The sequence below is a fragment of the Danio rerio genome, chromosome 20 (assembly GCF_052040795.2).
Source record: "Danio rerio strain M-AB ecotype USA chromosome 20, GRCz13ab, whole genome shotgun sequence".
Taxonomy (NCBI): Eukaryota; Metazoa; Chordata; class Actinopteri; order Cypriniformes; family Danionidae; genus Danio; species Danio rerio.
Window position 1 is genome coordinate 43,377,939 of NC_141040.1, and position 26,388 is coordinate 43,404,326.

The 26,388-nt window shown below is 35.6% G+C and overlaps 1 protein-coding gene and 1 long non-coding RNA gene across 3 annotated transcripts in view; both read right to left on the reverse strand.

Moving 5' to 3' along the window:
* Positions 1–26,388, reverse strand: part of rcan2 (regulator of calcineurin 2) — a gene marked incomplete at its 3' end in the record, with an annotated part of 140,801 nt that overhangs the window by 55,195 nt on the left and 59,218 nt on the right.
* On the reverse strand, positions 15,146–18,269 carry LOC147839418 (uncharacterized). 2 transcript variants are annotated; one of them, XR_015518801.1, is made up of 7 exons: positions 18,169–18,269; positions 17,943–18,064; positions 16,990–17,073; positions 16,815–16,869; positions 16,640–16,715; positions 16,389–16,565; positions 15,146–16,048 (listed from the first exon to the last, which is right to left on the reverse strand). It is a non-coding gene; the product is annotated as an uncharacterized LOC147839418 (long non-coding RNA). The 2 variants fall into 2 exon arrangements; XR_015518800.1 differs by having other exon boundaries at positions 16,389–16,568.

The following is a 26,388-nucleotide window of genomic DNA, read 5'->3' on the forward strand; positions in this document are numbered from 1 at the left end:
AGACAAGCAAAAAATCATGTCTTCTTTAAAGAAATAATATGCCAAAACTGAGTTTTTCTTAAAACAAGCTAAATAATTTGCCAATGGGGTAAGCAAGAACCTTATGTCAAAAGGAAAAACTTTGGGGTCAGAGGGGATTTTGGGGCCCCTAAGACATTTGTGCTTATTTCTGGATGCTTATTACATAGTATTGGCCAACATGTATATTTGTATTAAGCACAATCTGTGCTACGTACATTCATTCATTCATTCATTCATTTTCTTGTTTTCTTAGTCCCTTTATTAATCCGGGGTCGCCACAGCGGAATGAACCGCCAAATTATCCAGCAAGTTTTTACGCAGCGGATGCCCAACCAGCCACAACCCATCTCTGGGAAACATCCACACACATACACTCATACACTACAGACAATTTAGCCTACCCAATTCACCTGTACTGTAATGTCTTTGGACTGTGGGGGAAACCGGAGCACCCGGAGGAAACCCACGCAAAGGCAGTGAGAACATGCAAACTCCACACAGAAATGCCAACTGAGCCGAGGTTTGAACCAGCGACCTTCTTGCTGTGAGGCGACAGCACTACCTACTGCGCCACTGCCTCGCCATGTGCTACAATAATATGTAAAAAATATTGATGTACATTCTTTTTTTTTTAAACATTATGCATGGTTTTGGAGAAAAAAATATAGCTGAAATAAGGTTTAAATAACCACACTGAATGGCCCTGAATAAGACTTTTGACTAACCAGTCTTGTAGGTTAAAATATTTAAAATATTCTGTTCTCTCATTCTAAAAAAAAATATTACAATGATTTACATTTTGTAAAGTCTGTTTTGGGTCAGAATACTCTCACAGAATAAGAGACAAAAAACACTCTCCCACTGGCTAATGTTCACACATCAAGGGCATTGAAAAGAAATGTACAGTTGCAAAAGCTAGCCCAAACTAAAAGCTTGTTGTATTACTTGCTGTTTTATGACCATGTAAACACTATGGCTAAACAATGTATGTGCACTTATACAGCATGCACACAAAATATATATATTTAATATGGTATAAAACATGTTTGCAAAACGGTTGCAATAAAAACTTTTTTGTGCATTACTCCAGCATTTAATAACTTCTGAATAACTCTGAGACACTGACAGAGTGTTATGACAGAAGCTTTAAACACAAAAATAAATTATATTTTTAACATAAAACACAGTTACTTTAAAACAAATTAATATTTTAAGACCTTTTATATATATTTTGCCCAAATAATTACAGCCTTAGTTAATGTTTTCCAAACTTCCAACTAGTTCACCTACGGTAAATAATAAATAAATAAATAACACAGATAACATGCGTCACATTCTGAATAAAGCAGCATCAGATCATGGTGATCCTGTGAGGTTAAATGGGTCATAATTCCAACTTATTCCTGAGAATGAAAATAAAACAACCTGTAGGCAGCATGATGTTTTTCTTTGTGGATGTGCACAAGTCCAGGCAGGAAAAACTCACTTAGCATTGGCATATTATTTCTTAAAACAAGACAATACTTTTTGCTTGTCAGAAAAATGCTTCCTGATTTTAGAATTTGTAGATATTTGGACTAGAAACAAGAACAAAAAATTGTTAAAAAGGAAAGTAATTTTTTTTTTGTAGTGTAGTGTTTGATTATTGAGGAACAGAAAGTCTAATGGATGGTATTTTCTCCTAATTATTTACATTTATGTAATTTCTTTATCATTTGGCATACACTTTCATCCAAAGCAACATGCAAATGTTAAAAATGTTGGATTTTGTATTTTTTTATATGTATTGCTATATTTAAAAGTTCAATTCATTTCACATTTATTGGTATAGCGCTTTTACAATGTAGATTGTGTCAAAGCAGCTTCAGATCATAGTAAATTGAAATAGAATCAGTTCAGTTTTCAGAGTTTAAGTTCAGTTCAGTTTAGCTCAGTTCAGTGTAGATTAATAATCACTACTGTGGAAATGAATGTGTCGCTTTAACCTTTCCTCTTTATATTATTCCAAATGGCATGAGCATTAAAGGTTATCGCACACTGAATCCGAAATTCTAGACTGTAATTTTTACACGTTAAAAAAATTAATTCGACATTACGCTTTGTCAGTCATATTGACACACTGCATCCAAAACTTTCGTTCGTCATAAAAAAATTCGAACTGTTTTTTTTTTTTTTTTTGCTTTTTGCATCTGAAAATGTGCATTGAGAGGTGTTTATAGGCTCTGTTCAGGATTTGTTTATGTACGTAAATGTGTGAAGCATCAATGGATTTGCTCTTAAAAATAAACCACACTGAACTAAACTAAACTGAACTTCTACTCTAAAAACTGGACTGACACGTATTCAATTTACTAGAATTTCTATGTTAAGCTGCTTTGAAACAATCTACATTGTAAAATGGCTATTGAAATAACCTTGAATTTAATTGAAAGCTTCACAAGCAATGTTTCAAAATTCCCCACATATCCTGAAATAAACTTTGCATTTTGGAATAATCATAGCACGGATCATTGATCTCTTCTTCCTCTCTATGCAGTTTTGGATGAACATTATATGTAGCCTATTTCTCTCGCTTTTCTACTTAGGAGAGGAGAACAAAGTATCTCTACTTTAACTGACTCCGAAATGTTTTTTTTTTTCCGTAATGGATTAATTAATAGGCATCGGACTCAGTGTGCAAAGTTTGTGTACATTTTCAACTACTAACAAAACACATGAAAATTTCAGACTTCAGTGTGCAAAGACCTTAACTTAGTTAGTAGTAGTTACCCCCACCCACTCTCCAAAATGTAAATATTTTCACCATTTATTTAAGCTCCAGCTTTTTCCGAACCTGCATGAGTTTCTTCTATGGAATACAAAAGAAGATATTTCGAAAAATGTTTGTAATCGGAAACTTGACAGTAACCGTTGACTTTCATAGTAAGAAGAAAAATAATGGCTAGCTGTTTTGGTTACCATCAATCTCCAGATTATCTTCTTTTGTGTTCAACAGATGAAAGAAACTCGTTGAGGTTTGTATGAGTAAACAATGACAGGATTTTCACATCAGGGCGAGCTGTCCCTGAATAATGCTTTTGTGGAAACTGTGACTTGTGAAACGATTCAAAAGGCTGTCTTTCCACACAGTTTTTCCTCATTGATGTCATGAAAAGATGGTATGATTTGTCTGTGGGAATAGTTTTCCGTCTGTCATAAAATCTTCCGTGTTTGGTCATTTTGCACCATGCTCTCAGCTGATATTTTCTTCAGTTGGCCATTTCATCATTTTAACACACTAAAAGGGTCATATCTTTGCAAGATGCTATCTTTGCACTTTGATCCCTCACTGGACAAATAAGATAAATTCTGCACACTTAAGCGTGTTTTTCAAAAACAACAAGTCAGAGGTGCTCTAAGAGGGTCTGCTCTTTCTCATCATCTATATCTCTCGGGTTGAGTAATGGTCAACAAACATTATATAATACTTCGCTGATCAAAAGTTCAAACAAAATATATATATTGTAAAACATAGTTTCAAAACATTTATAGTGCACAATAATAGAAAATTGTAAGGCATAAAAGTGTAATAGGTGTTTAGGTCTTCAGAAACTATTTTTATATTGTTTTAAGGTCTCTTTGCATTCTTAAAGCACCAATCATTCAATTAAGTGGTCCAAATGTATTTATATTTGTGCTGGACAAAGATTAATTAATTGCATCCAAAATAAAAGCTTGTTTTGACATATTATCTATCTATCTATCTATCTATCTATCTATCTATCTATCTATCTATCTATCTATCTATCTATCTATCTATCTATCTATCTATCTATCTATCTATCTATCTATCTATCTATCTATCTATCTATCTATCTATCTATCTATCTATCTATCTATCTATTTATCTATCTATCTATCTATATCTGTCTGTCTGTCTGTCTGTCTGTATATATATATATATATATATATATATGTTTGTGTGTGTGTGTGGAATTTATATTTTATGTTTAAATTTAAATAAACATTTTTTTAAATATATGCATGCATATGTGTATTCTTACATAATAGATATACACAGTAAACTCACTTAAATTGTCAAAACAAACTTTTATTTTGGATGCATTAATCACAATTCATTTTTGCATAGCTCATATTTGTATATATTTTATGATTCTGTGGAAGATGTAGGACATTGACCATTCAAAATGTCCAGTCTGAACGTAAGGTTGTCCTGCCTGTCAAAATATGTAATAGAATAACTTTGTGCACCCAGTTTGCAGATTTTATTTAATGTTATTTTAAGGTATTTTATTGATTACGTCATCAGCATGTACACTTGCATTATACAGTTGAAGTCAGAATTATTAGCCCCCCTTTGATTGATTTATTTTTTTTTCCAAATTGATGTTTAACAAAGCAAGGAAATTTTCACAGTATGTCTGATAAGTCTTATATATGTCTTATTTTGGCTAGAATAAAAGCAGCTTTAATTTTTAAGCCATTTTTTTCCATCTACAGCAGTGGTTCTCAAAGTGGGGGTCGGGTCCCCCCGAGGGGTCGTGAGATAATGAAGGGGGGTCACCTGGTGATTTCCAAAAATCTATTTATATTTATTAAACTATAAGAACTACCATATGTTATCCATAATCAATTGAAGAGAAAAAAATAGTTGTTTATAGTTACTATATAATATAGTTACTATAGTAGCTTATAGTTTCTAGTTCTATTGGATTGTGACCCCCGGGGTAATTACATTATATTAAAGGCACAGCAACAGTGTCAGATGCAGCAGATCGATTTTATAACACAAGGTTAAAGTTTCTGGCCCATTTACAGCACTGACATACGAAAAAGTAACGACGAATAGACTTGGGTCTATGGTGTGTGCGTGTGCCATTGCATGAAAGGTTTCTGTATTTATAACCACCTCAGAGGATATTGGGGGTCGCGAGTCACTGGCATTGTCATTTTGGGGGTCGCAGGCTGAAAAGTTTGGGAACCCCTGGTCTACAGAACAATCCATCGTAACACAATAACTTGCCTAATTACACTGAACCGCCTATAACCTATTAACTTAGTTAAGCCTTTGAATGTCACTTTAAGCTGTATAGAAGTGTCTTGAAAATATCTAGTCAAATATTATTTACTGTCATCATGGCAAAGATAAAATAAATAAGTTATTAGAAATTAGTTATTGAAACTATTATGTTTAGAAATGTGTTAAAAAAAATCTTCTCTCCGTCTCTCCCTGTGGGCTTGCTGCTGTATATACAGTATGCACACAGCATGTTTTAACATCCCAACTGTTTGTGTTACTTCACACAATGTAATGTATGCTAAGTATCATTACTAAATGTGGAAGATTTCAGATCAACACTGTGTGGCCATTTATTTACCTATATTTGCAAGTGTTTAAGTCAACATTGCAGACTGCTTGGTTACGTGGATAACTGACAGATTTCATCTGTGTCTTCTAGAGCTGAGACACTTCAGATGCTAAAAAGCATATGATTGGTCAGAACATCTGATGAAAAGCTGTAAAGCGATCAAGACCTATGCAAAAACTAAAAATAACATTTGGCTGAACTTAATGTTCTGAATGAATGAAGCTATGGATTAAATTTGAAAGGTTCATGCACTTTACAAGAGTTGCAAACACATTGTGAAATGAGTTTTTATGCCAAACAGGATGTTGGAGTTCAAAAGGAAACAGCAGATCATGTGGAAAAGCACATAAAAAGTTTTTTTTTTTTTTTTTTTTTTAAACCATAAATCAACTGAAAGCTGAATAAATATGCTTTACATTGATGTATGTTAGGATAGGGCAATTTCTATGTTTAGCCCATACAGTTATTTAAAAAGCTGGAACCTGAGGGTAAAAATAAAATAAATGATGAGGAAATCACCTTCAAAGCTGTCTAAATGAAGTGTTTAGTAATGCACTTACTAATCAAATTAAGCATTGATGTTTTTAAAGTAGGAAATTTACTAAAAATCACCATGGAACATGATCTTTACTTGATGTTCTACTGATTTTTGGCTTAAAGGGTGTTTTTGGCTTTTGAAACTGTATTTTTTAATATAAAATATGTGTGCAACATGAAAGAAATTCACTTTAATGTGTGATGGGTAATAAACATAAACGACTATTTTCTCAATTGAAATGGACCCGGAAACGGGTATTCAATACATCACAACTTAACAATTGTATAATAGGCCTATGCATATGTATATTAGACCGAACTGCATCTCTTTTTGCAATGTGGAAGTATGCTATTTTTTGCAATTGTTATTCTGATTCATTTGTCTCTATTAACAAGTTGCAGTAAATAATTACTAAATGTACTGAAATGGAAACTACCGCACTTGCACTTAAAACCAGCATGTTTATGACAATACATTAAACTTACAATACTTAAATAACAAGTTTGCATAAATAACAAGTCAGCATAAGTTGTTGTGCATGGCTAAAATGAATAAGACTGGAAGTCTTGACATGTTTAAGTTACAATGAAAAATAAGAAAGACACACAACTTACACAACTTAATTGTTTTATGTTCATTCAATTTCCTTCGGCTTAGTCCCTTATATTTAAGGGATCACCACAGCGGAATGAACCGTCAAGTCCACCAGCATATGTTTTACACAGCGGATGCCCTTCTAGCTGCAACCCAGTACTGGGAAACACCCATACACTCATTCACGCATATACACTAGGGCCAATTTTTTTATCCAATTCACCTATACCGCATGCCTTTGAACTGTGGGGAAAACCAGACCACCCGGAGGAAACCCACATGAATCTGGGAGAACATGCAAATTCCACACAGAAACGCCAATGGGCCCAGCCGGGACTCGAACCAGCGACCTTCTTGCTGTGAGGCGACAGTGCTAACCACTGAGCCTCCATGTCACCCTGTTTTATGTTAAATCCACTTAAAATTTCTAGAAACTAATAAGTTACCTTAATTCCCTTATGTTTCCACACAAATCAGTTGAATGCAACCCAGCTTTTTTACGATGAATAATGGTAAAAGGTCATTGTATAATGATGGTTTGTTCTGTAGACAATCAAAAAAATAAATATTGCCTAAGGGTACTAATAATATTGACCTTAAAATGTTTTTTTTTTATGTGTAAATGCTTTTATTCTAGCCAAAATAAAACAAATGATTTACATTTTCTCCAGAAGAAAACATGTTATAGGAAATACTGTGGAAAAATTGTTTACTCTGTTAAACATCATTTAGGAAATATTTAAAAAACAAAATCACAGTAGGGCTAATAATTTTGACTTCAACTGTAAAAACAACAACACCACTTTTTAATTTGATTTGCTGGGATGGCCTTCTTGAGAGAATACCTGTGCAATGATTCAGTGGATTTTGATCTAGAGTTGTGCACACACAAACTATATTTATATTTAAGTCGAAGAACCACAGTGTCAGGGTCTAGACGTAATAAAGCCTTTTGTCTGTGGTATAATTTTCTACAGCAAATCAACACAAAATAAGGCTGCAAATATTGGCACAAATTTAAAGAAAAGCTGCAGCAAAATCTGTAATTTTAGGCTTTCAGAAAAAAGTCCTGCGAAATTCTTTAGGGACTGAATTATTAGTCGTTCTGTGAATTTTATTATTTTCTTTTTCAAATATTTCCCAAGTGATGTTTAACAGAGCAAGGATTCTTTTCACAGTATTTCCTAAAAATTTTTTTTTTCTTCTAGAGAAAGTCTTATTTGTTTTATTTCGGCTAGAATAAAAGCAGTTTTTAATTTTCTTTTCAATATTATATTATTTAATTTATTTAATATTAAGTTTTTTAATATTATCAGCCCCCTTAAGCTATAGATTTTTTTTTTTTTGCAATGACTAGTCTAATTACTCTTATTTGTAATTTTTTAAGATTCAATATTAATCCTTTGTGTCTCCAGAATGTGTCTGTAAAGTTTCAGCTCAAAATACCCACCAGATTATTTATAAACCTTTTTATCTGGGAAATGGGAGCTGTTTCAACATTGTAGCTGTTTTTGTTGCTTGTGCCTTTAATGCTAATTCTCCCCGCCCACCATTTCTACGTGCTTATCATAGTTTGCTCGTGTGCATGTGCGTACACACACAACCACACACATGTTACCTTTGCACTGGTTTTGCATGGCAAATGTGACAGGGTACACATAAATATTCACTGCAGTATTGATATCCATTATGTTAATGTACAAAATAAGCCTTATTTAATGTCCACAAGCCAGGATTGAAGTGTCTTCTTTCATAATTGAATTGATGTTATGCGGTTGTGGTGATGAATTACGTAGCAATTTTACGGTCTTTATTACAAACATGCTCTTTTTTTAACTTTTAAAACTCATTCTTGCTTACATTTGATGATGATTGATGATCACAGAGAGCTGAACAGATCTTTTATTCCCAGTTGCTTTCCACAAGTCCTGTCTTGTTGATATGATTATACGCATTACTACGGAGACTTGTTAACTTGTGACTGTCAATCAATTCGGTGTGCGGGGGAAACCGCACTCTTACATCACGTCACGGTGGGCCTCATGATAGAAGGGATTTAGATCCTGTTTTAACATCAGGAAATAAAATTAAAAAAAAGACTTATTGGCTTTATATCACATCAATATGACTGTGGACACACTATACCTACACACAGTTCTGTCCAAACAGCTTACAAAACAAGATTTTCATCATAGGTGCCCTTTAAGCTGAATACTAAAATATCTAGTAAAATATTAGGTGCTGTCATCATGGCAAAGATAAAATAAATGAGTAATTAAAACTTTTAATAATGTGTTGAAAAAATATTCTCTCCGTTAAACAGAAATTGGTGGGCTAATAATTCAGGATGGCTAATAATTGTGGCTTCAACTGTGTAAGTACAATTTATTTTCACTTTTGGCAACATTTGGAGCATTTTGACCCTGAAAATGTGATGTCAGAATTATTCAAATTAGAATTGGGTGGCATCAGATCAGGAGATCATGTGACAAACACCGAGTCTGACTGACAGTGATGCTGCTCGTCCCTTAGTCATCCATTACTTTCCCTCATTCTCTCCGTCTGTCTCAGGAATTGGACAAACACTACAGGTGAGGAATAGCAATAGCTCCGGCAGGATTCAGGGACTCTAAACCAATCTATCTGGGCTTTGTTATGGAAATGCTGTAATCCCCAGTTCCCTCCAGCACAGCACTGAACACGCTCTGCAATAAATCCACATACTCAGAGTCAGCACACAGACACAAATACACAGTATGCAAAAAAAATAATAAAATCACAAAGTCAGATTGGCAGAGAAACGCAATGAAGTGGTAAAAGTAGATGATGATGGATGGAGTGCAGGAAACAGTGGAGTATATACAGCTCTGAAAAAAAAAACACTTATATTGTTATAATTGGGTAAGCCAAATTAGTAAAAAAAGCATTAATAATATTAATAATAATTCTTCCATTTTCTTTTGGCTTAGTCTCCATTTCAGAGATTGCCACAGTGGAATGAACCGCCAACTATTCCAGCAAATGTTTTACCTAGCAGATACACTTCCAGCAGCAACCTAACACTAGGAAACACCTATAGCGCATGTTTTTAGACTGTGGGGGAAACCGGAGCACCCGGAGGTGAACATCCGCAAACTCCACACAGAAAGGCCATCTAACTGAGGGAGGCTTTCACAGAGGTGCATATCTAAATACAGATTTATTCAACAGAATGTTCAGGCAGACAGCGGTCAACACAGAAGCAATCGGGTTCATACAGATAATCCAGAAATCGTCAAAACCAGGGAAAAACAAGATAAAAAAGGAACAAGGCTAGGAATAGGTTTCATAAAACACAACAAAGATCAAAGAACCTGACTAGACAAAAATGAAACGCTTTGTTAAGTTAAAGGTTTGTTTGACTAACAAAACAAACAAATAACTCTCCGCAATGTGTGTGAGCAAATGTTTGTGTATATGTAGTCTATGTAATGAGTCCTTGAGCAGCTTCAGCGGTGAGTGTTGCAATCAGATAAGATTAGGAGATGGTGTGTGTGTGTGTGTGTGTGGTGCATGCTGTGATTTGAAGTCCATTTAGTGGCAGAGTTTTAGTTCTCCGTCGATTCACAGTAGCTAGATCGCTAGTGATTGTAACATGCCAACTGGGACTCAAACCAGCGACCTTCTTGCTGTGAGGCAAAAGTGCAAACTGCTGAGCCACCGTGCTGCCAATAATAATAATTCCTTGAGCACCAAATAAGAATAGTAAAATGATTTCTGGAGTATGATGTGGTGTAATTATGTTGAAAATTCAGCTTTGCATCACACTAATAATGATCAATAATATTTCATTTAAAATATATTCAAACAGAAAATAGTTTTTATCATATTTAAATAAAATATTTTTTTAAAATTGTTAAACATTAAAGTGTGTATATATACAGTTTTATTCAATATTATTATCTCTCTTGTGAATCTTTTTTTTTTCTTTTTCAAATATTTCCCAAATTATCTTTTATAGAGTAAGGAATTTTTCACATTATTTATAACATTTTTCTTTTGTAGAAAGTTTTATGTGGATTATTTTGGCTAGAATAAAACATTTTTATAGCCCACATAAGCAATATGTTTTTGATTGTTTACAAAACAAACCATCATTATACAATGATTTGACTAATTTTGTTAACTTGCCTAATTAACCCAACTACCCTAGTTAAGCCTTTAAATGTCACTTTAAGCTGAATATGAGCATCTTGAAAAATATCTAGTAAATATGTACTTTCATCATGGCAAAGATAAAAGAAATCAGTTCTATGATATATGAATATATGTGTGTGTGTTTGTGTGTAAATACATACAGACTTTATCAAATATTCTCTAGCAGTTTATGTTAGTGTATTTGTATTTCAGTGTCAGTGAGTATGTTGGTTTCAGTGAATGTGACCATTAGAGGAGGTCAGGAGTCACTGGAATGGCATTTGAAATCCTCCATTATGCAGGAACGCTTTGCATTCAGAGCACAAAATACTGTACTGGTGTTGAATACTTAGTGTTCGCTGCTTCACACAGACATACAAAACAGATGTCTCTGCTCTCTCAAAATAAGTCACAGATAAAAGTTCCAAAGAAGCTGATTGATATCCCTGATATCATGTCAGAAATGACTAGGAATAATAAACAGCAGAAAACGGTCAAACCATTTGCTCTACAAACACGTGTGTTCATGACTAAACAGACAAAGCAGAATAATAAAAATCAGAAAACAACAGTTTGCAACATCAAGCAGCAAATCAAGCTTGTTTTAACGACTAAAAACGAATGGAAGTGAATTAGATTGGAAGATTTTAAGCCAAAAAGATTTAATTGGCTGCGCCCACTCGTACGCAGAGAATAAGGTGAATACAGTAGTAATGTCAAAAACAAGATACCCTGCTGAATCCTTAACAGAAATATGCTGCAGATTTTTATCACTTTTTAAGATTTCTGGTCTCGTGTTTTGCTTGATTAGACGACTTTTCATTATGAAATGGATGGTGCTGGTCTTCGATTGTGTTTGGTTGAGCTCGATTCAAGCTGATGTAAATAACTCTACAAACACACACCTGTGACCTCATTTTATCAGTATTACTGGGCCACCTCCTCTGTGTGTTTGCTGCAGGTCTGTCTATTTCACTTTTCAGCAAAGTTCAGTCATTCATTCATTTTTCGGCTTAGTCCCTTATTAATCTGGGGTCGCCACAGCGGAATGAACCGCCAACTTATCCAGCATATGTTTTACGCAGCGGATGTCCTTCCAGCTGCAACCCATCACTGAAAAAACACCCATACACTCTCATTCACACACATACGCTATGGACAATTTAGCTTACCCAATTCACCTATAGTAAATGACCCAGCTGAGGCTCGAACCAGTGACCCTCTTGTTGTGAGGCGACAGAACTACCCACCGCGTGACCTTTCAGCAAAGTTGTATGTCATTATTTTTTTAATGAAGCATGAGAGACTCCTGTGGGTGCTCTATATGTTTCAGTCAGGCCCTGTTGTAATGTGAGTACACGTATGTGGATGTCCAATGTTCAAAAGAATTACATTAATTAATTACACCCCTTCTGTTTCTTGCATGAGGCTTCATGTGCATTGAGCTAAAGTATAATTATATAATGCATGCTATTAACCCCATAACAATCCAACAACATGTGGCAGATTTAAGCACATCCAGCCACAACAAGTATTTTCTAGCATGTGTGTGTGTGTGTGTGTGTGTGTGTGTGTGTGTGTGTGTGTGTGTGTGTGTGTGTGTGTGTGTGTGTGTGTGTGTGTGTGTGTGTGTGTGTGTGTGTGTGTGTGTGTGTGTGTGAAATGTCTAATATGAGAGAACAAATGTAAAACCAGGACCTGGTCTTAAGTTGTACTGGTATATTTTGGAAATAGCAAAAAATACATTATATGGGTCAAAATTATAGATTTTTATTTTATAACAATACATTTTAGAATATTAAATAAAAATAAAATGTTTCATGAAGATATTTAGTAAAATTTCCTACAGTATAAATATATCCAAATCTATTTTTTTACTGATATGGATAAGTGATGGATAAGTAACTAATAAGTAATATGGATCATTCATTCATTCATTTTCCTTCGGCTTAGTTCCTTATTTATCAGGGGTCGCCACAGCAGAATGAACCACCAACTATTCCAGCATGTTTTTTGCAGTGGATGCCTTTCCAGCTGCAATCCATTGTTGGGAAACAACCATACACTGTCACATTCACACACACACACACTTAACACATACCAATTTGAATTTATGCAATTCATCTTTAGCGCATGTCTTTGGTCTGGGGGAAACCGGAGCACCCAGAGGAAATCCAAGCGAACACTAGAAGAACATGCAAACTCCACACAGAAATGACAACTGGCCCAGCCAGGATTTAAACCAGCGACCTTCTTGCTGTAAGGTGACGGTGCGAACCACTGAGCCACCATGCCACCCTAATAAGGATCAATAAGAGCTTAATATTTGCAATTTTAAAGCTTAATATTTGCAATTTTAAAAATTTCAATTAATAGCTTAATATTTGCAATTTTCAATATTTTTCAATAATCAATGTTGAAGCCTCAGATTCCAGATTGTTGTATCTCTACCAAATATTGTCCAATCAAACAATCCATTTCTATGAAAAAACTATTGATTTAGCTTTAGGTGATGCTAAGATTAGGTATAAATATCAATTTTGTGATCCAGTGTCAAAATTAGTTGGAATTGTTTTTTAATGTTTTATTCAACATCACTTAAAATGTGTTAATAATAATAATAGTAGTAGTAGTAGTAGTAGTAGTAACAATAATAATAACAACAATTATTATTATTTTATTATTGTTGTTGTAATGTATTTTTTATAACATTTCAACAAATATTATAAAACTGTACATATACCTAAATTGTAAAATATATGTAATTTTGTATTTTTTTCATTTATTATTTATTCTTAAACATAAAATCTTTTGAGTGAAATGTATGGATTCTTTTCAAAGAGATGGGTTGCGGCTGAAAGGGCATCCTCTGCGTAAAAACATGCTGGATTAGTTGGCGGTTCATTCCTCTGTCGCGACCCCGGATTAATAATGGGACTAAGCCGACAATAAAATGAATGTATGAATGTATGGATTCTTGATTTTGGCATTACCCCCACCACAGAATAGCTAGATGTTTTTAATGCTGTCCTGTAAATGTGTTTTTTTCCAGGTTATTTAAAAAAACCGAGCTTTGTTAGTCAGAAAAGTGACATAAATGTGTGAGGAAATATCATACACTCTAAAAGATGCTGAGTTGTTGCGACCCAATGTTGGGTCAGATATGAACAAACCCAACAGCGTTTATTTTTAAAGTGTATTTTGAATAAAAATAACTAAATGACATAAGTGCAGAAGAATAGTTCCATTATATAATGGACAGTTTGATTTGATTGTGTACTGTCACTGTTAAAGATAAATCATAAAATTATATTATATCCCTAGTAAAATAGTCTGTGACAAATTAACAATCACATATGCATGGTCTTTTAATAAATGTTTTGTGTCGTAACTCAATAAGCCCTGTGAAAATCAGACTGTGATTATTATTTCAGCATTTTTACAGGGGGAAAAAAATGAATTCTTTTTAGTATTCTCATAGTTAACAGACATAAACACATGTGCACTCACACATTCGCACCCTATTTGTGAGCTCTGTTATTGTTCGATATAACTGAAGGAGAATCAGGTGTCCAGATGTCCTTTATTTCCTCTCTGGATGTGTTTAATTTGATGAAGCAGATAGTGTTCCTGCATCTGCAGAGAGCGGTCAGAGAGAGCAGATTATTAGCTTTAACTCCAACCACCTGAATACACTGTGTGTGTGTCTGCCTTCTACCTTGTATTCATCACATTGTGGGGACTCAATGTCCCCACAACTATACGTGTAGCAATACTTGCAAATTTTGACCCAATGTTCCCCACAACTGTACATGTAGCAATACGAGTAAATTTTGACCCAATGTGCCCACAACTATACGTGTCCTCCCAACTACTGTATGTCCACACAGCTATATGTGTTGCAATACTAGCAGATTTTGACCTAATGTTCCCCACAACTATACAAGTAGCGATACCAGTAAATTTTGACCCAATGTCCCAATAACTACACGTGTCCTCAATACAGAAAGGTGTGTGTGTTTGTGTATCTTGTATTCCTAACATTGTGGGGTATGTGGGACACCTATTATGTGTGTCTCTCTGAGTGTGTGTGCGTGTGTGTTTGTGTGTGTGCGCTGTGCGTGCAGGAAAAGATGTACAGTACATGAAAGAAGGTCTTTAAATTTAAAGTATATACACTCTCAGAAAAAAAGGTACAAAATTGTACCTTTTAGGGTACAAATGGCCCGTCACTGGGGTGGTACCCTTAAGGGTACAAATTTGTACCTCTATTTAAAGGTACAAAATTGTACCTTCTACATTTGTACCCTTTAAGGAACAATTTTGTACCCCCACCGAAGGTACAAAAATGTACCTTTTTATATTATATAGCATTTTTAGGGTACTGACCCAGGCATTTTGATCCATTGGTGACTGCATGCACAAATAAATAAATAAAACATTTCGGTTCGCAGATGTCCATTTTTATTTATTAATGTAGAAAATATTTCATTACAACTCACAACTGAATGTGTCAAGAAATAAAATTACACAGTAAGTATAAAGCAGACATGTAAAACAGTAAAAAGAACAATTTAGATAACAAATAAAAATTGTTCACTCACTGTACAGTATATAATCTACCCTTAATACAAAGACCACAAGAATACTGTTTAAGATTTATAAACACATTACACAGGCTACATCAAGTACTGCACTTTATAAAGTCCAAAGTATTTGTCTTTAGTCAGAATACTCGGTCATTATAAATAATTTGTCATCAACATTTTCTCAGAATTTCAGAATGAAGGCAATGCTTCTCTATAAATTGCTTCAACAATGCAGAAAACCAAATACATCAGTAGCCTCTTCCTCAACATCAGTAGATTACTCCTCATCATCCTCAAGTGGAGTTGTAATTTGTTGTAACACAATATGTGTTTATGCTTTTGATAAACATGACATGTAAAGCACTCATAACTGGAAAATGTTCTTTGATAGTCATTAGGACCACAAGTTATTTAAAAATTTGCTTTATGCATGAATGAGAGCAGTGTGCTGGATTAACTTGATTGTGATTATCCCAAGAGCATGTAGAGAAACAAAAAACAAAGTTGATCACTCTGGTAACTGGAGTAGATTGAGGCTTGTCACCGTCCACCGTTCATTCAAAACATTCCACTGCAGAAACATCAAGGTGTTCTTCTAGTAAGATGGATATGTCAAAAATGTATATTCATCCACATCATTAGCCCGGCCAATCGCAATCCCATCAACTCTGAAGACTGCTGTGACTCGTCTTGTTAACACAGTTGTCCAGTCGGTGGCCTCCTCCTGTACTTGAACTGTTGGATGTGGTGAAGATGGTTCACTGTAAATGACAAAGCAATAATTACATTAATATCAGTCACTCTATCACTGATGAAGAAAAAATCAACATGCATAGAAAGTAAAATAATAAATATTCACTGATTTAAAAAAAAAAAAAGTATCACAGATTAAAAGACCAATATAAATTTAATTCATTCATTCAATTTCTTTTTGGCTTAGTCCCTTTAATAATCTGGGGTCGCCACAGTGGAATGAACCACCAACTTATCCAGCATATGTTTTATGCAGCAGATGCCCTTCTAGCTGCAACCCAGTATTACGAAACATCCAGACACACTCATTCACACACACATTTATACACTACAGACAAATAAGCTTACCAAATTCAGCTATAGCGCATGTCTTTGGACTTGTGGGGAAACCGGAGCACTTGGAGAAAACCTTCACGAACACTGGAAGAATATGCAAACTCCTCACACAAATGCCAACTGACCCAGCCGAGGCTCGAACCAGCGACCTTCTTGCTGTAAGGTGATAGCACTACCCACTGTGTCATCCTACTATAAAGAATATCAAGCATTATAAAATGCATTTATCACAGCATATACTAAACAGAAAACAACATACGCACCGGAGCACAACGAAATGTTGAAGTGTCTCGCTTAACAACGCTGGCAACATGAGAAGTGCTGCTGTAAAATCAATTCCTGGAACATAAAATGTGGCATACAAACAAATATGAAGGAATCCATACAAAGCTTGAATTTAATAATATTAATCAAGTGGAGAAAGTTTAGAAAGAGTACCTTAGAGTCAGGTCCATAGCATTCTTCAGTTGATCTCTCATCTTTCGATGAAAACCTAGAAAATAGTTTTAAACACGTGGGTGTACATTTATTGTTGTTTGCAAGTAAAAACCTACAAATTTAAAATAGTATGTAAGCCATTAAAACCATGGTATAGATAATGAGACATTCTTACATCTTGTAACTGAGCCATGCTTTCATATGACATGCCTTCATTGGTCTGATGCTGTTAGGCTGCATTCTGTTGTTCAATCTTGTCCTGAAAGACAATTGGAAACTTCATAAACTTCTGGAAAGCAATAAGATAAAGCAATAACTATTTATTTATTTTGAGATATTAATAAAATAGGTAAAATAGCTCAAGGTAAGTTACCAGTTTCAGAACAGATGAGACAAATTATTACATTAAAGAACAAAGTATAACTTAAAACGTCGATTTACACAACGTGGTATGTTAATAATTCTACATTAACATAAGTATAACGTTAAACGATAGTAAAGCACCAACAATTCTGGACATGAGAGTTTGTGGACACTCCTCAACATTAATATAACTTAGACACTGAAACGAAGATATGTACAAGCATACACACGCCACGTTTGTAACTAGCCACGTTTACATAATCAATCACTTTGTTGGTGACAAAATTGTGATTTTTCTTCACAAAATGGCGGTGTATATAACCGTCTAAAATTAACTTACATTTCCTCGGTCAACCGTGGCTAGAAAATGGGCTCAAAATATAAAACATTATAGATAATTACAAATTCCAGTATTAATAACAAAAGGTTTTATATCAAGGTATATGAAGACTTTACACGCGCCAGCTCCGGGCCACACCGCACATTACTCACGGCCCGATTCCGGTGCACGGATACGGCAGCGTCGGCTCGCTTCTGCCGCCGCATCTGGCCCAAGTAACGATACAGCAGACGGACTCGGGCATGCGAGAATCTAGCCGCAACTGGCCCGAGTGTATTTTGCTATCTGGGTTGCGATTATATTCCGCCGTGGCAACACTTATTAATAAAGCAGTTACGTAAGATATAAGGCGCGAATAACGTTACGTAACGTAGGCGATAAAGGGAGCTTTTACACCGAGAAAACTAACAGCATATAATACTCACCGTCTATAACGTTATGTCCCTCGGTGACTTCGATATCATATTGTATTAACTTCTTTAATAAGCTGCAGACATCTTAGCAAACTCCATCCTGCAGGCCAACGTACACCAGCCAGCCCGGAGCACTTAAAGCGGAGGAAAGCCGAGACCCGAGAGTCAGACAAAATCAACAGAACACGGCTTCACATGTAAAAATGAGACTGAAAATATATCTTTAATACATTCTTACCTGAAAAATGTGGACTCCAAAATAGACTTTTCTTTGAAAAGCGTGCGAAGTTCTGTGTAAACACCCAGCATACTCTACCGACCGCCTCAGTAACAAACACTGCTATAACGTCTCAACAAGCCAAATTCTTAAAGAGACAGCAACATCACCACCTGTATGAAGATGCTGTCACTCTGCATGGTTCTTAGGGTCTTAAACAGTAAGCAAAGACCAGTATTTACGTTTTTAATGATTAAAATTACATTCAATTATAAATTAAATTATTAACGATTTTGAGAATTTTTTAAAATTTAAATACATGAAAAAATTGTAATTATTAAAATATTTAATTCAATCAATTTATTTATTTATTATATTTATAAATTATGTATTTTAGTATTAATGTTTGGTATTAATGCATTTAAATTAGTGTTATATAGTGTCTTGATCTTATCATGAGCTGAGGGTGCAATTTTGTTCCTATAGGGAAACAAAATATATAATTGTACCTTTAAAGGTTCCATATTGGTCCTTTACGGTACAATTTTGTATCCAAATGTGCTATAAAAGGTACAAAAATGTACCTTTCAAACCTAAATCTGGACATTTGTACCTTTATAGCCCATTTGAGTACAAAATTGTACCCTAAGGACCAATATGGGAGCTTTAAAGGTACAATTATATATTTTATTCCCTCTAGGAACAAAATTGTACCTTCACTGTACCTTTTTTTCTGAGAGTGTATAGTATGGAAATGGGAAAGTCCCCATAAAGATTGCTGTACAAGTGCGTGTACCATGCATTGCTAATGTTGTGGGGACCAAATTTGTGTTAGCAAAAGTTGTGGATAAAGGAAAGAGCGTGTGCGAGTGTGTGTGAGGCCTGTCTGGAATGATGATCTCACATAGTCTGACCTTCCGGTGAATATTGAGGGGAAAGACAGAAGCTGTTGAGATTCTGAGTGTGTGGTGTGTGTGAGGGATACACACAGATTTAGGATATGTGGCCTACTGACATACTAATAGGCCAGCATTATGAACTTTGTTTTTGATTGAATTATGATAAATATTTATATGATATTGATAAATAAAATGATGTGATGTTATATGGTTATCATAGTTAACTAAGATTAATACTCAATTAGAAAAAAAAAAAACTAGATAAACTATAAAAGACTAAATTACATTCTTCGTTCATTTATTTTCCTTCAGCAAAGTTCCTGATTTGTCAGAGGTCGCCACAGCGGAATGATCCACCAAATACTCTGGCATATGTTTGACACAGGGGATTTGTAAATTACATACAAGCTTCATAACCTAATTTATTTCAGCTGGTTGACATTTCCATTCAGTTTAACTATAGAATATCATTCATTCATTTTATTTTCGGCTGAGTCCTTTTATTAATCTGGGGTCACCACAGCAGAATGAACCGCCAACTTATCCAGCATATGTTTTACCCAGCAGATGCCCTTCCAGCCGCAACCCATCACTGGGAAACACCCATACACACTCATTCACACACATACACTACCAGGGCTCGAAATTGTGACCGTTTTGGTTGAATATGCGTGCAAAATTTGATCTATGCAACCTCAAAATATAATTGGGAGCATTTGTGTGACTGCATAAAATTGTTGCCATTTTCACTGCAAAATGTTCACCAAAAAATGATAACGCAGCACTCAGGAATGGTTAAAAACGGTTGACATGTCAACTAGCTGCAGTAAACAAGCTGCGCAATGCATCGCATTCACCATTGCAAAAGAGCTTGTGTTCACTGAGATCCAACTAATATTGCAGCTCATGAAAAGACCATTATTGCTATTAAGATAACATATGCAAATAACAAGTTACATGTCAGTATCATCTGTGCAATATCAGACACCACCCGTGAGAAAAGCACAGTTATTATTGTTTACTAAGTTCATCTGATTTTTTTTTTATTATTGTTAATTTTAAATGATATAAATCTGTTAATATAAAACTAGTAGTAACGGTGCTTATGATTTTTGGTGTGTGCGCTTAAATTTTACTGGTGCGACTACATATTTGAATTTAGGAGCACCAGTGCAACCAAGCAAAAAGGTTAATTACAGTAACTGCAGGACAATTTAGCTTACCCAATTCACCTATATCGCATGTCTTTGGACTTGTGGGGGAAACCGGAGCACCTGGAGGAAAGTGAACATGGGGAGAACATGCAAACTCCACACAGAAATGCCAAATGACCAAAAATACCATTGTTTTCAGTGTTGCTAAAAGAGCACTGGTGCAAACGTTAATTAAAGAACAGAAATGGCTGCTGTACAATACACTGTATTCTGTGCCATATGCTAGCATCCCGTTCCAAACATAGCAAAGGGAAAAGAAAAAGAATTGGGAAACGGAGAGACAAGCGCGAATGTAATGAAAAGGAGCAGTGAAACATGAAGACAAACACACAATGAGAATGAGAGGGGGATGAGGAGAGGACAGCAGAGGAGAGCTGATTAATGGCACTGCTGATGAAAGGCTAGTACTGACGTCAGACACACAATAGACGGAGAAGAAAGTGAGAGAGAGAGAGAGTGAGGGAGAAATGCTTTCAGTCTGTGAACACCATATTCACACAATATATGGACTCATCATTTCATTCAAGTTGACAGTGCTACATTCTCTCAGTTTAACAGCAGAATGAATTTCCCTTTGATGAACACTCTACCAGATCCTTTTCAGCCCCAATCACAGTTATAAGACTGAATTATGAATCAAATATCCTATAAATCGCTACTTCACCTCAGAGCTGTAGCCTAGCAGTTAGCATACTACAAATTGAGCTTTGATGCTAATTTAGGCTTTGTTTCAGTCTTCACTGTCAAATTAACCATCAGATCCTATTCTAATAGGCTGATTTGACTTTACTATTACTAATATTTTTAGTAGTAGTAATATTGTCTATATTTCCTAATTAGTTTAACTTAATATTTTCAGGACCATGGCCTTCAGCAAATAGTATCATTGGTAGTGGACTGCAAGTTTAACTTTACTACTGTACTTAAAGACTTTATTAGGTACACCTGTCCAACTGCTCGTTAGTGCAAATTTCTAATCAGCCAATCACATAGCAGCATTTAGGCATGTAGACATGCGCTGCGTCCGAAACCGCATACTTCCATACTATATAGTACGCTAAAATCAGTATGCGAGCCGAGTAGTATGTCCGAATTCGTAGAATTCGAAATTCAGTATGCGAGAAGTACCCAGATGACTTACTACTTCCGGCGAGATTCTGGAGTGCGCAACCCATGCATGCTGCGCTATCCCATAATGCCCTACGAGAGAATTCATGAATGGAAGTAAGCCAACGCAACTGACGCAGGTAGGTCATGTGACCATGACAAAATGGCGGATGTAGTATGTCCGAACCTCATTCATACTTTTCACATTCATACTGTATAGAATGTACTTTTCTAACGGCCGAGTAGTACGTTTAAATTCAAATGCAGTACCTAGTAGGCGGTTTCGGACGCAGCCATGGTTAAGACAATCTGCTGCATATAAGACTAAGCATCAGAATGTGGAAGAAATTGGATTTAAGTGACTTTGAACGTGGCATGGTAGTTGGTGATAGACGGGCTGGTCTGAGTATTTCACAAACTGCTGATCTGAATTGACTCGCTGATACAAATCATCCAGTCAAAGTCAGTCTAAAGTAAACAATTCACTTATTCTAAAATTCTTGTCATAATTTTTCTACGGTAAGTGACTCACTGATTTAAATGATCCAGTTGGAGTGAGTCTACAGTTACCGATTCATTGATTCAAATGATCCAGATGAGTCTCCAGATAATGATTAACTATGATTAACTAACAATATGTTCTATGCATTATCCAGTCAGTCTGAGCCTCCTGTCAATGATTCATTGATTCAAACGATCTGGTCTGACTGTTTCTACAATTAATGACACTGATTCAAACAAACTGATAAGAGCAAGACTCCAGATAGTAATGAATTGATTCAAATTATCCAAATGGACTGAGTCTACAATTAACAATGAACCCATTTAAATAATCTAGTCAGAGTCAGCCTGTTGGATTTGTTCGAATAGATTGACTGGATCAACATTTAACCAAATGGTTCAAAAGATCCAAGTGGAGTGAATCTACAAGTCATGACTCACTGATTGAAATGAACCTATCAGACCAAGCGTCCAGTTAATGATTCGCTAATTCAAACAATCTGACAGTAGGCTCACTCTGCCTGGATCATCTGTACCTTTAACTTAACTGAGCCGTTAACTTAAGGCTTGCTCTGACCAATTCATTTTAATTAGAGAGTCATTAAGATTCACTCCACTTAAATCATTTGAATCAGTTAAATGTTAACTGGAGTCTTGCTCTTACTGGATTGTTTGAATCAGTGTGTGATTAACTGGAAGCTTGCTTTAATAGATACGTTTGAATCAGTGAATCGTTATTTGTAGATTCACACCACTTGGATCTTTTGAATCAGTTAATCTAGGGTCAGTCTATCCGAACAGATCCAACAGGCTCACTCAGGCTGGATAATTTGAATCAGTGAATTTTTAACTGGAGGCTTGCTCTGAGTGGATTATTTGAATCAATGAATCGTTAACTGGAGGCTCACTCTGCCTTAATCATTTGTATTAGTGAGTTGTAAACCGGAGGCTTGCTCTGACCAATTCATTTGAATCAGTGAGTCGTTAACATATATTCACTCCACCATTTGAATCAGTTAAATGTTAAATGGAGTCTTGCTCTTACTAGATTGTTTGAATCAGTGTGTCATTTAACTGTAAACAGAGTCTGGCTCAATGATTAATTGATTAAAAAAATCCTGTCAGAGCAAGCCTCCGATAATAATTCACTGATTCAAATGATTCAGTGAGAGCGAGTCTACAGTTCACTGATTTAAATGATCCATTCAGAACATTAATAGCTTGTTTAAACTGGCAACTATAGCATTACATAAATATGTTGAACACTGTGCATCATACTGTAGTGCAAATCGTGTAAAATAATAATAAAATTATTATTTTACCTTGAGCCTAGCCAATGTGATTTATATAATAGTATGTATTTTCTGCAAGATGACTCATTCAGGAGTCATGACCTTCGTCTTGTCATCTAGAGCTGTGTGTAACCTTGGTCCTCATCTCTGCTAGTAATATTCTCATTCTCATGACACAACCTTAATCTTTGCTCTGAACACATGCTGAAGGTCAGAGCGATGCCGCCTTTGGCCCGTGGCATGAGAACCAGCCTTACTGACATCAGAACACCAGCAGAGGCGGCACCGTCTGCTTGGAGAATGCCACGTCTGATACAACTGACTCGAATGGGATCAGGGCCAATTTCAAAGAGATTAGGGACAATTTCAATGGGATTTGGTACATTTTATATTGGATTTTATTTGACCCAAAGAACAATTTATGGCTGGGATTATATGAAGATAAAATCATACTCCCAAAAATAAAAACACTTTGTTCAACTTCTAGTTCCTATAGAGACTAAGGAAGCCAAGCTAAGAGATCTGTTTTGTACAAGACAATAGTTTCTGAATTTTAGAATAAAAAATGTAAAAATAGTAATTACTTATGATAATCTAATTAATAATATTGTTATGCATGTATGTATTTATGTATGTATTCATTATTAGTATTAGTAGTAGTATTAGTAGCAACAACATTTTATACCAGTACTGTTATTGAATATATTATATTATGTGTCTTGTTTAGTTTAATTTTCAGAGCAAAAAATAATGGATATCATCCATTTTGCAAAACAATATTTGGTATTACACCACAGTCCTTAAGCTTTAGTAAAAGAAAGATAAATGTGATTGCCTTTGCTATGCTTTTGGCTAGAAGGTTAATATTACTCAAATATAAGGAAAATATTTCGCCAAACTTTAAGCAATGGCTTATGGAACTTTTAAACCACTCGACCTTATAAAAAATATGATATACTGTAAGAGGTTGTACTGATACAGTGTTTCCGAATTTTTTCCAGCTGTGGCGGCGGCACTTCTACACAGATCTACCAACTTCCAATGGCGTTATTTTAATGACAATTGTCGTAAGTACAGAATTACAAGTCGAGATCGCATTCATGTAATACGGGCATGCCGATTTCCTCTGTTGGTGCACAAAACTTCTTGCACGCCCCTTCAGATATATGCTGCTCAAGTGCAGATTTTCTTGTATGCTCAAATGAATGCTGCTGAAGTGCGATTTAGTGCGTTTTTGTAACAAGTATGTCTCCAACATTTATTAGATCTGCTAGGAATATTTATGAATGTCTCCAATAGACCTACAGAGTGACATTAATGCGTCCTGAAGTAAAGTGAAACTGCTATAAACTCCAGCAAGATAAAGTCATTGTATGCAGAGCCACAGACCTTTATCTATAAAGGCATACTTATGTAAACTGTGTTTATCTTAACTGAAAGCTACATCGTGTTTGGGAGCCTCGCACATCACACACCTGTCAATCAGTCAGCCAGCATGTCACCTTAAACGGTTAAACAAATAACGCACAGCAGTACTACGGTTACTGAAAAGTTTGTACTGTTATAATTCACTTACCTTTTAATACATTTTGGTATGATTATAACAAGCTATTAAAAAATGACTAAATGTTTTAATTGAGATGTCACTTCCGTCAGTGACCACCTGAGGGCGCTGTAGTGCACCAGGACTCAGTAGGCACTACAGCGTCCCAGGAAAGACTACAATTCCATACATACCACGCGCATACACCTGAACATATACATTGACCTGTCATCACATCTGTTCTGTGTTACCGTTGATTATCTGGACTATATATTCCACCATTCCACCGTTGTTTATCATCGCGTCGTTTGTCTTCCATGTCTCTCGTGTTCCCAGTTCCGCAGTAAGTCTTGTATTCCTAGTTCGTTGTTTCCTGATCCTGTTTTTGTATTTTTGCTTAGTCTAGTTTTTCAAGTTTTGTTTCCTGAGCCTTGTCTCTGTTTTAGTTTCTGGTTTTGTGGTTTATTTGTACTTTGAACACCTTGTTTTATATTTATGCACTGTAAATAAATCTGCACTTGAATCCGCAATCTTTTTGTTCCAGTTTTGTTATCGTTTTGATCACGCTAACGTGACATGAGAAGCTGTAATGTAGCTGTGGTGGGATGAATTTTGGTGTGGCATTATATATAATTAATATATGAATATTATTCATATATTTTGATAGAATCTAAGTGTGTATGTGTGCGACAGGTTTTGTTTGTTTGTTGTCTTAAAAAAGTTATTAGTACTGCATATGTCATATCTAACATGTTAAATAAAAACACTTTTGAGGAAAAAAAAAAGACAACCACTAGAACATAGGTTTCAAACTTGATTCTTAGAGGGCCGCAGCTCTGCACAGTTTTGCTCCAACCCTAATCAGACATATCTGATCCAACTAATCAAGGTGTTCAAGGCTACTAGAGACTATGAAGCAGGTGTGAATTGGAGGTAGTTGGAGCTAAAATCTGCAATGCTGTTGCCCTCTATGGATTGAGTTTAAGACCACTGCACTAGAATGTTACTTAGGCCCCGTTTACACTAATGCATTTTCGTTTTAAAACGCATAAGTTTTGCTACGGTTACGCCATCCGTCCACACTACGTTGGAGTTCTCCAGTGCCGAAAACGGAGCATTTTGAAAACCCTGGAGAGGCCGTTTTCATTCTGAAATGCTGCTGCTCCGTCTTGATGAGGAAAAACGGAGACATCTGAAAACGGAGGCGGGACTGCTGCGATTCGCTACCTGATTGGGGCTTTTGTTTCATTGTGTGTCCTTCCCTTATTCATCAAGCCTCTGTCACATAACTATAACACATGGCTTTAACGCTACCGGAAAACAGTACCGTAAACAACAACATGGGCACAGAAATGGGAGGGTTGTTTGCACTATTGTCTGTTTTAGGCGCCATTGTGCAGTTATTCATTTGTTACGTTTAGTAACAACTTGACCTCGTCGTCTGTCCACAAAAAAACTTCTCTTGCCTTCTTTGCCATCGTGTTTAATGTTCAACCGGCGTTTGTTGACTAACAATAACCAAATGCCGAGCAAGAAGCATGCTTTCTGTTTATACTAGAACGCGCATGCCCAGAGTGCGCGAATGGTCACGTGAAATACGTATCTGGTGGTGTAGTGTGGACGGTGATATGTTCAGAGACACTAGGTAAAATGCTAGTGTGGACGCGAATTGTATGTGATCTAAA